Source organism: Gossypium hirsutum, chromosome A11 (genome assembly GCF_007990345.1).
Source record: "Gossypium hirsutum isolate 1008001.06 chromosome A11, Gossypium_hirsutum_v2.1, whole genome shotgun sequence".
In the NCBI taxonomy this organism is placed as follows: domain Eukaryota; kingdom Viridiplantae; phylum Streptophyta; class Magnoliopsida; order Malvales; family Malvaceae; genus Gossypium; species Gossypium hirsutum.
In genome coordinates, this window is record NC_053434.1 from 56859971 (window position 1) to 56869424 (window position 9454).

At 35.5% G+C, this 9454-nt stretch overlaps 1 non-coding gene across 1 annotated transcript; it reads right to left on the minus strand.

The window, feature by feature from the left end:
• Positions 1-5570: 5570 nt before the first annotated feature.
• On the minus strand, positions 5571-5677 carry LOC121210675 (small nucleolar RNA R71). The gene has a single exon (XR_005905789.1). It is a non-coding gene; the product is annotated as a small nucleolar RNA R71 (small nucleolar RNA).
• Between the last annotated feature and the right edge of the window lie 3777 nt (positions 5678-9454).

Here is a 9454-nt window from a genome sequence, read left to right on the forward strand (position 1 = left end):
TTTGCCTTGCATCCAATTGGAGATATTTGACAATGGTCTCAACACACACATAAGAATAGTGGTGGATGCTTCTACAAATGGAACACTTCTTTCTAAGTCTTATAATAAGGCTTATGAAATTATTGAATGGATAGCTAATAATAACTACCAGTGGCCAACCAACCAAGCCTCCACAAGACATAGAGTTGCAGGAGTACATGAAGAGGATGTGTTTACATCCCTTGCAGCTTAGGTATCCTCTTTGTCCTCAATACTTAAGAATTTTACTACTAATGGTTTCAATAATAATCTAATAAGACAGTAGCCTAGCCAATTTGAAAACATCTTTTGTGTTTCTGTAGAGATGGACACATGTTCGAAAATTGCCCATCAAACCCAGTGTCCATCTATTACATGGAAAATCTAAAATAGAATCGAAGTGGGCTAGGACCACAGTCAAACTTCTATAATCCTTCATAGAGAAACCATATGAATTTCTCATGGAGTAACCAAGGAGAGGGTCCTAGCAATACTTACATACAATCGAGGTCAAGTCAGCTGGCAGGGTTTAATCAACAAGTTCAAAAACCATCCCAAGGTGAATCTTTCAATAGCTTGGAGAACTTGTTGAAAGAGTACATAGCGAATAATGACTGCTTGCAGTCGTAAACCAACTAAAAATCTGACTGAGGCAAGTGCACCTATCAATTAATAGTATAGCTACGATGAGCAAAGATATCGTTCCCACGAGGGTAAAAATACTAGTAATTATCATCTTTCTATTATTTAACTGATAAATTGGAGTGATTGATTAAAACTAAATTAATTAACTATGAAAGCGACAAAGAACAAATCAATAACATAATCAAGTAAACAACCACGAAGCAAAACAATACCCAAGAAAGAATTCATCTAGATTTCATTTGTCATTATCAATCTAAATTACGCAATTTCTTTACTTAATACCTTGATCCACAGAAATCCCTAAATTATGCTAATATCTCTCTTCAAGACTAATATCAAGGGTCGACCATAGGAGGAAAGAACTAAAGGCTCTTCCACACCTTCCACGCTTTGTTTCATTCTCTTATTTCTTTTTAATTTGTTTGAGATCATAAACATGAATGGTAATTGTTTTGATGCTTTCAATTTAATTAAAATTACTTAAATTGTTGTGTTAGATTGATTGCATTTTTTCTACTTGAATTGTTGAAATTATGTTTTTGATATTATAGGCCTTGGAAATTTGTTCAATTATATAAAATCATACCTATGTTATTCTTACAATATAAATGTAAGGTTGTAATTGAATTGATTATTCAATCAGAATGAAATTATAATTAATTGACAAAATATCTAATTAGTGCATGTTTAATCTTATTAATTATAAATTAGATTAAATGAATAATGGTATTAACCGATATTATTACCTTGTATAACCTAAAGATTATTGTGATTAAATGTGTTTCAGTAAAAATATATATTGTTATTTCACTCTGTCTTATATCTGCTTATTAAAGTTATTTAATTAATTTTGTAACACCCAGTTTTGGCGGTTTTAAATTCTGGTAAAAGTGTTGAAATCCTTGTAAAAAGGGGGTTATCACCGAAGGTATTGTATGCCCAGTTCATTGAGTTATTGTGCTAGTTACAATGTGAGTATGGTGATTAAGGGCTTTCATTAGAGTAACCAAATCTTTCTCATATTGGATATTTATTTTATTTATTTATATATACTTGCATGTAAAGTTGTAGGCCACTATAAAAGAAGTTTCTGGAAAAGTGAGGCATATAGGAATAGGGGTCTTACCTATAATTATATATTAGTTAATAGGGCTTGAGAAAAGGGAGTTTTTTTTCTTCCTTCTTCAAGAAGTACTTCTTTTTAGATCTTATGGAACCTAAAGTATTTCTTTCTCCCTTAAGCCAAAGTTGTAGATCTGAATCTCTACCAGTCGATACTCCACGCCAAGCTAAGTTTTGTGGTTCACGTATTATGTTGTAAAAGCACATGAACATTAAGAAAAAGAAGCGAGGCTTTATAAGAGGGTTATTTAGGTTTGAGATGATAGTAACGGACATGAATGAGTTTTTAATGGTGTTCTTTTATCTTATAAGCAGTGATTATTGTAGTTTCTTACTAGATCTGAAGTTCAAGCTGTAACACCCCTTACTCGTATCCGATGTCAAGATAGGGTTTGAGGCATTACAATGTACAAATCAGGCCATAAAATTTTATCCAAATTTAAAAATTTTCAATCACATGTAAATTGTCCCTTGTAAGGGCCTATGAGACCCAAAACGTACATCGGAAGCGGTTTGAGACTAAACCGAGAACTTTCAAAACTTTGGGTTAATTTAGAAAAAAAATTTCCTACTTTGGAGAGTCACACGCCCGTGTGGGTATGCCATGTAGTCATACACGCTAGTTTGGCTTGGGACATGCCCGTGTCCACAACCTGTGTAACTCTCTAATTATGACGTCATCAAGCAAATTAGGTCACACGGCCAAGTAAAAAGCCCATGTGCTTAGGCCGTATGGTGAATTAAATTCCAAAACTTAAGTGCAGACTTCACATGGCCTGAGCGCATGCCCATGTCCTGAGGCCGTCTCCTTCACACGGCTGAGACACACAGCCGTCTCTCTGTCCGTTTGTTTACTACTGGGCATTCTATTTTGCATAATTAGGGTGTAGGGGACACACGACTAGATCAAACGCCCATGGGGGTAGACCGTGTGTCACACACGGCCTAGACACATACCCGTGTGTCTACCCGTGTGGACAACTTCTAGGCTATTTTCTAAGTCAATTGCCACCCTTAAGTACTCACATACTTACACTCACTTCATGGCATGTAACATGGCACATTTGATTACTCAAGCATTCACATTCATAGTTAAATTATGACTTGGTAATGTCAACATGTCAACTATTCAAACTATCATGCTTCCATATGGCATTCCACACCAATTTCATATTTGTCTATCATCTTGGCTAACCTACTTTCAAGTTAAACATTTGTACCACATTTATTGTCATACACCTTAATCATATTTCATACACCCAACATACATGCCATCCAACTCTCTCATTAACCATAAGTAACCATAACCACATTAAGGCACAAGCACATTTGCATGCATTAATCAATAATTAGGGTTACAACCCAAAAATCAATATGAGCCACCTCTCATGGCCATATACAAACTAATCATAATACTTTCATGAGCCAACACATTTAGCTAATCAATATGACACATAACAAAAAGACCAAGTGCCTATACATGCCATACTTAAAATGATAAGACTAGTTATACCCAATTATTCAATTGATAGTGTGATCGAAAACTTTGACGTCTTTCGATCCCCGAGCTAGGTTGGCGACACTATAAAAGATAGAAAGGAAAGGGGTAAGCATAAATCTTAGTAAGTTCACATAGAAATAAAATGCAACTTAAACAAGCATTAATCATACATATAACATAATGAACATAATCTTGCATATTATCAAATCTCTTAAACTTATTCTTCATATATACATATTGATAAACCGTAATATATACATATTTTTAGCCCATGCTTGACATATTTATGAATGATTTTTCTTATCTTTTAGTGAATTTGATGCTCCTAATCCTTTAATTTCATATTTTATACTCAGGAGAGCTTAGGATAGCAAAAAGTGCGAGAAACGGGCCAAAAACGGACAAATTAGGCCTAATTCAGTGTTTCACATGGCCTAGGCACTTCTACACAAGTGATCCGCATGCCCGTGTGTGACACACGGGTAGACCAGACGCTCGTGTGTCATGTCCGTGTCGACACTAAACCAAGTTAGAATTGCACACGGCCTGAACATCTTCACACGGGTATGGCACACGGCCGTGTCCCTGTCGAGCCCAAGTCTAATTTTACTCGGAAAAGGATAATTTTGGGCTAATTTGGGCATTACAAAGCCTATTTAAAGACCCTAGAAGAGGATTAAAGGGGGATAGAGAACAGAAGGTAGAAAATACTCAAGAACAGCCATCGAGATCAGCTCAGAAGTAGGATCTACATCAAGACTAAAGATTTCCATCCAATTTCCAAGAAGTTCTTTGGGTTTCTTTATGTTTTGTTGTTTTCCAATTTTTGAGATGTTTTCCATTATTAAGAACTAAACTCCCTAAATACCTAAGGGAGATGAAAGCTAAGACGAATCTTATTACTCTTTGAATTATATGATAAATACTTATTCTTCTTCTTAATTGCGAGATTTAACCCTTGCTTTAATATTCGAGGATATTAATTCAAGTTTTTGATGTGCTTATGCAGTGGAGCAAAAGTCCCTGTTTAAGAGTAGATCGTTCATAAGTAAGCGGAGTTGCATGCAATCCTAGAGATAGGACGACATAAATCCACTGGATTAGAGTCAAATCTAATAAGGGAATCCATAGATCGAGTTAACAAGACAATAGGGGTTTTAATTAGAAAAAATATTTCGATTAATCAACCTAGAGTTAGTTGTTTCTAGTCTCGAGAGAGATATTAACATAAATCAGGGATTCCTACGGATTAAGTCAAGTGAATAAATCATCTAATTCAGAGGTAATAAGTGAAGTCTAGGTGAATTTTTCCTTGAGTATTGTCTTCTCCATCAGTTTTCCAAAAGTATTTTCCAAATTTAATCTTTGTCGCAATCTTAGTTAATTAGATAATTAGTTTTAGATTAAAAATTCTCTTAATTGTTAGGCTAGATAATAAAAAAGATAGTAATTACTAGTACTTTTAGTCCTCGTGGATACGATATTTCCGGTCTCACCAAAACTGTACTACTGTTCGATAGGTGCGCTTACCTTAGTTGAATTTTTAGTTAGTTTAGCGAACATCAAGTTTTTGGCGCCGTTGCTGGGGACTAAGATATTAGGAACACTTAATTTTATTACTTTAGCTATTTTATTTTTATTGCAATTTAATTTTTTTTATTTACAAAATTTTCTTTTATTTACTTCTGGCAGGGTTTTTATAGTTTATGACTAGAAGAAACCCGTCAGGACCTCTAATTTTTATAGCGAAATCGAAAGCACAACTCGCAGAAGCCGAAGAGAAATAAGGCAAAGCCTACAATACATGGAGGAAGAGTGAGAGACTGATATACATACCATAACCGAGGAGATGGCTGAGAATTAGAATAATCGTTACCTCTTGTGGTTGCTGCAAATCTGGTAAATCAGAATCCTGCTCCTCGTACTATTTATGATTATGCTAAACCTACTTAATAGGAACTGAATTGAGTATAGTTAGACATGCTGTTGCTGCAAATAATTTTGAATTGAAACCTAACACGATTCAAATGATACAACAGTTTGTTCAGTTTGATGGTTTGTAGGACGAGGATCCAAACACTCGTTTAGCAAATTTTTTGGAATTTTGCGACACCTCTAAGATCAATGGCGTTTCTAACGATCCATTCACCTTCGGTTGTTTCCATTCTCATTGAGTAATAAGGCTAAACAGTGGTTGAACTCGTTACCACAAGGGTTAATCACCACTTGGGAACAAATGACCGAGAAATTTTTGCTTAAATATTTTTCGCCGGCTAAAACGGCTAAATTAAGGAATGATATCTCTTTTTTTGTACAGATGGATTTAGAAACACTTTATGATGCATGGGAGAGATATAAAGATCTATTGAAAAAGTTCCCTCACCATGAATTACCCCTTTGGCTACAAGTTCAAACTTTCCATAACGGTTTAAATATCTCGACTAGACAAATGATTGACGCAGCCGTTGGTGGAACTATCAATAATAAGACACCTGAAGAGGCTTATGAGTTCATAGAAGAGATGTCACTGAATAATTATCAGTGGCAAGTTATAAGGACAAAACCGATGAAAGTAGCCGGTGTTTTTAATGTCGACTCAGTTACTATGCTTTCTAATCAGGTAAAACTTTTGAATAGAAAATTTGATGGTTTACTTGGTTCTATACAGGTTCACCCAGTAATGCAGTGTGATGCAAGTGGAGGTTGAACGAGCAATTTAGAATATCCATCCTACGGCCCTAACATGGAGAACGAGCAAATGAATTATATGGGTAATAATCCTTGGCCTCAAAATAATCCTTATAGTAACACTTACAACACAGGTTGGAGGAACCACCCAAATTTCTCATGGGGAGGCCAAGGAAATCAAAGACCATTACGCCTCCAGGATTCCAACAACAACCGTACCAGCAAGAGAAAAAACTGAGCCTTGAGGAGATGATAACAAAATTTATTTCAGTAGCGGAGACTCGTTTTCAGAACACCAAAACCGCACTTAAAAATCAGCAAGCATCAATTCAAGGGCTCAAGAATCAAATAGGACAGCTGGCTAAGATTATTTCAGAAAGACCACCAGGGAGTTTACCTAGTAACACTGAACCCAATCCAAAAGAGCATGTGAAAGCAGTTACATTAAGAAGTGGGAAAGTGTTAGCTAAATCTGAAAAGAAACTGCCACCAGAAGATGAAAGAAAAGAAGATGAAGAGGAAAAACCCAAAAACAATAAAAAAAACCAGTGTTGAGGGAATATAAACCACCAATCCCATACCCAGCAAAGTTGAAGAAAGACCGCATGGATGCACAATTCGGTAAATTTCTTGAGCTTTTTAAACAATTAACTTACCTTTTGTTGAAGCTATCTCGCAAACGCCTACATATGCAAAATTTCTGAAGGAGCTTTTAACAAATAAAAGGAAGTTTGAAGATTTCTCTACAGTGAAACTCAACGAGGAGTGCTTGGCCATACTCCAAAATAAACTGCCAACCAAACTGAAATATCCAAGAAGTTTTACTATTCCCTTCTTAATTGGTAGTTTAAATGTTGAGAAAGCGCTAGCTAATTTAGGCGCTATCATTAATCTGATGCCCTTCAAAATGTTCAAGCAACTTGGCCTTGGGGAACCAAAACCTACTAGGATGAGTATTCAATTAGCTGACAGATCTGTTAAATATCCTAGGGGTATTACAGAGGATGTACTTGTAAAATTAGATAAATTTATATTCTCTATTGATTTTGTTGTGCTTGACATGGATGAAGATGTTGAGGTGCCTTTAATTTTAGATCGTCCATTTTTAGCCACTGCTAGGGCTGTTATTGATGTGGGTGATGGTAAACTTGTATTTAGGGTAGGTGACGAAGAGATTATTTTAGAATTTATGATGCCATGAGATTTTCTAGGGAACAGGATGACTCATGTTATTTTATTGACTCTATTAATCATGCTACTCAAGATTCTTTATAGGAAATCGTACATAAGGACACGTTAGAACTGTGTCTTGCCCAAGGAGAGGAAGTAAATGATGATGATTCTGTGGTAGGTAAGATAAAAGCTGAACTAAATTCCAATGAGCCTTTACTACGACAAAAGAACTACGAAGGTATTGAGGTAAACAATGAATTAAAATTAAAGCCTTCTGTTGAAGAACCGCCTAAGTTGGAATTAAAGCAACTACCAGATCACTTAGAGTATGCATTTCTTGGAAATAATTCCACATTACTAGCGATTATTGCTTCAGATTTACAGCCAACCGAAAAAGCCGAGTTACTCCAAGTATTAAAGGAGCACAAAAGAGCCATAGCTTGGAAAATTTCTGACATAAGAGGGATCAACCCTTCTTTTTGCACACACAAAATTTTAATGGAAGATGAATACAAACCATGTGTGCAAGCTCAAAGATGATTGAATCCTAACATGAAAGAAGTCGTAAAAGCTGAGGTAATTAAACTTATAAATGCTGGAATTATTTATCATATTTCTGACAGTTCTTAGGTGAGTCCTGTGCAAGTTGTTTCTAAGAAAGGAGGCATGATTGTTATGGCCAATGAGAAGAACGAATTAATTCCAATGTGAACAGTCACGAGATGGAGAGTTTGTATTGACTATAGAAAGTTGAACAATGCTACAAGAGAAGATCACTTTCCCTTACCATTCATGGATCAAATGTTGGAAAGATAATATGGACATATGTATTATTGTTTCCTAGATGGACTCTCTGGTTATTTCCAAAACCCAATAGCTCCTGAGGACCAAGAAAAAATGACATTTACATGTCCATACGGTACGTTTTCTTATCGAAAAATGCCTTTTGGATTATGTAATGCTCCTGCTACTTTTCAGCTATGTATGTTGGCCATTTTTTATGAACTCGTGGAAGACATTATGGAGGTATTTATGGATGACTTCTCGGTATTCGGTAACTCTTTCCATCTTTGCCTTAAAAATTTAAAATGAGTCTTAATGGGAGGTGAGGAAACAAACCTTGTACTGAATTGGGAAAAATGTCACTTCATGGTTTTAGAAGGGATTGTGTTAGGCCACAAAATTTCTAACAAGGGAATCGAGGTTGATAAAGTAAAAGTTGAAACTATTGAGAAACTACCTCCCCCTAATTCAGTAAAGGCTATTCAAAGCTTTTTAGGTCATGTTGGATTTTATAGAAGATTTATTAAAGACTTTTCTAAAATAGCTAAGCCTTTAACGAATTTTCTAGAAAAAGATGTACCTTTCAATTTCAGTCAGGAATGTTTAGAAGCATTTAATACTCTTAAAAATAAATTAATTAATGCTCCAATTGTGGTTGCACCTGATTGGAATTTACCCTTTAAGCTAATGTGTGATGCGAGTGATTTTGTAGTAGGTGCAGTTCTTGGACAGTGGAAAGACAAGCACTTTCAACCGATCTATTATGCTAGCAAAAATTTGATAGCCGCACAAGAAAATTATACGACGATTGAGAAAGAATTGTTGGCTGTGGTTTTTGCATTCGATAAATTTAGACCATTTTTAATATTACCTAAAGTTTTTGTTTACACTGACCATTCAGCTTTTCGATACCTCCTTACAAAAACAGATGCAAAACCTCGACTAATAAGATGGATTTTACTATTGCAGGAATTCGATTTAGAAATTCAAGATAAGAAAGGAGTAGAAAATCTTGCAGCAGATCATATATCTAGATTAGAAAACCCACATCTGAAGGGACTTGAAGAACAGGAGATAAATGACTCATTCCCTGAAGGACAACTCTTTGCTATATTTGATTCTAAGGAACCTTGGTTTGCATACATTGCGAATTATTTAGCTGCTAACATTATACCAAAAGGGTTGACACATCAGCAAAAGAAGCAGTTCTTCACTGATGTGAAAAACTATTTTTGGGAAGAACCTTTTATTTTTCGTATATGTGCAGATTAGGTAATTCGAAGATGCGTTACAAAGACAGAAGCAATTACAATTTTGGAACATTTCCACTCAGGACCGACTGGAGGACATTACAGTGGAACTAGGACCGCACATAAAACACTCAAATCAAGTTTTTACTGGCCCACACTATTCAAAGACGCAAACAGGTATGTTGCTACTTGCGATAGATGCCAACGAATAGGTAATATATCTAAACGTGACGAAATGCCCCAAACATGCATGCTTTCATGTGAGATATTTGAT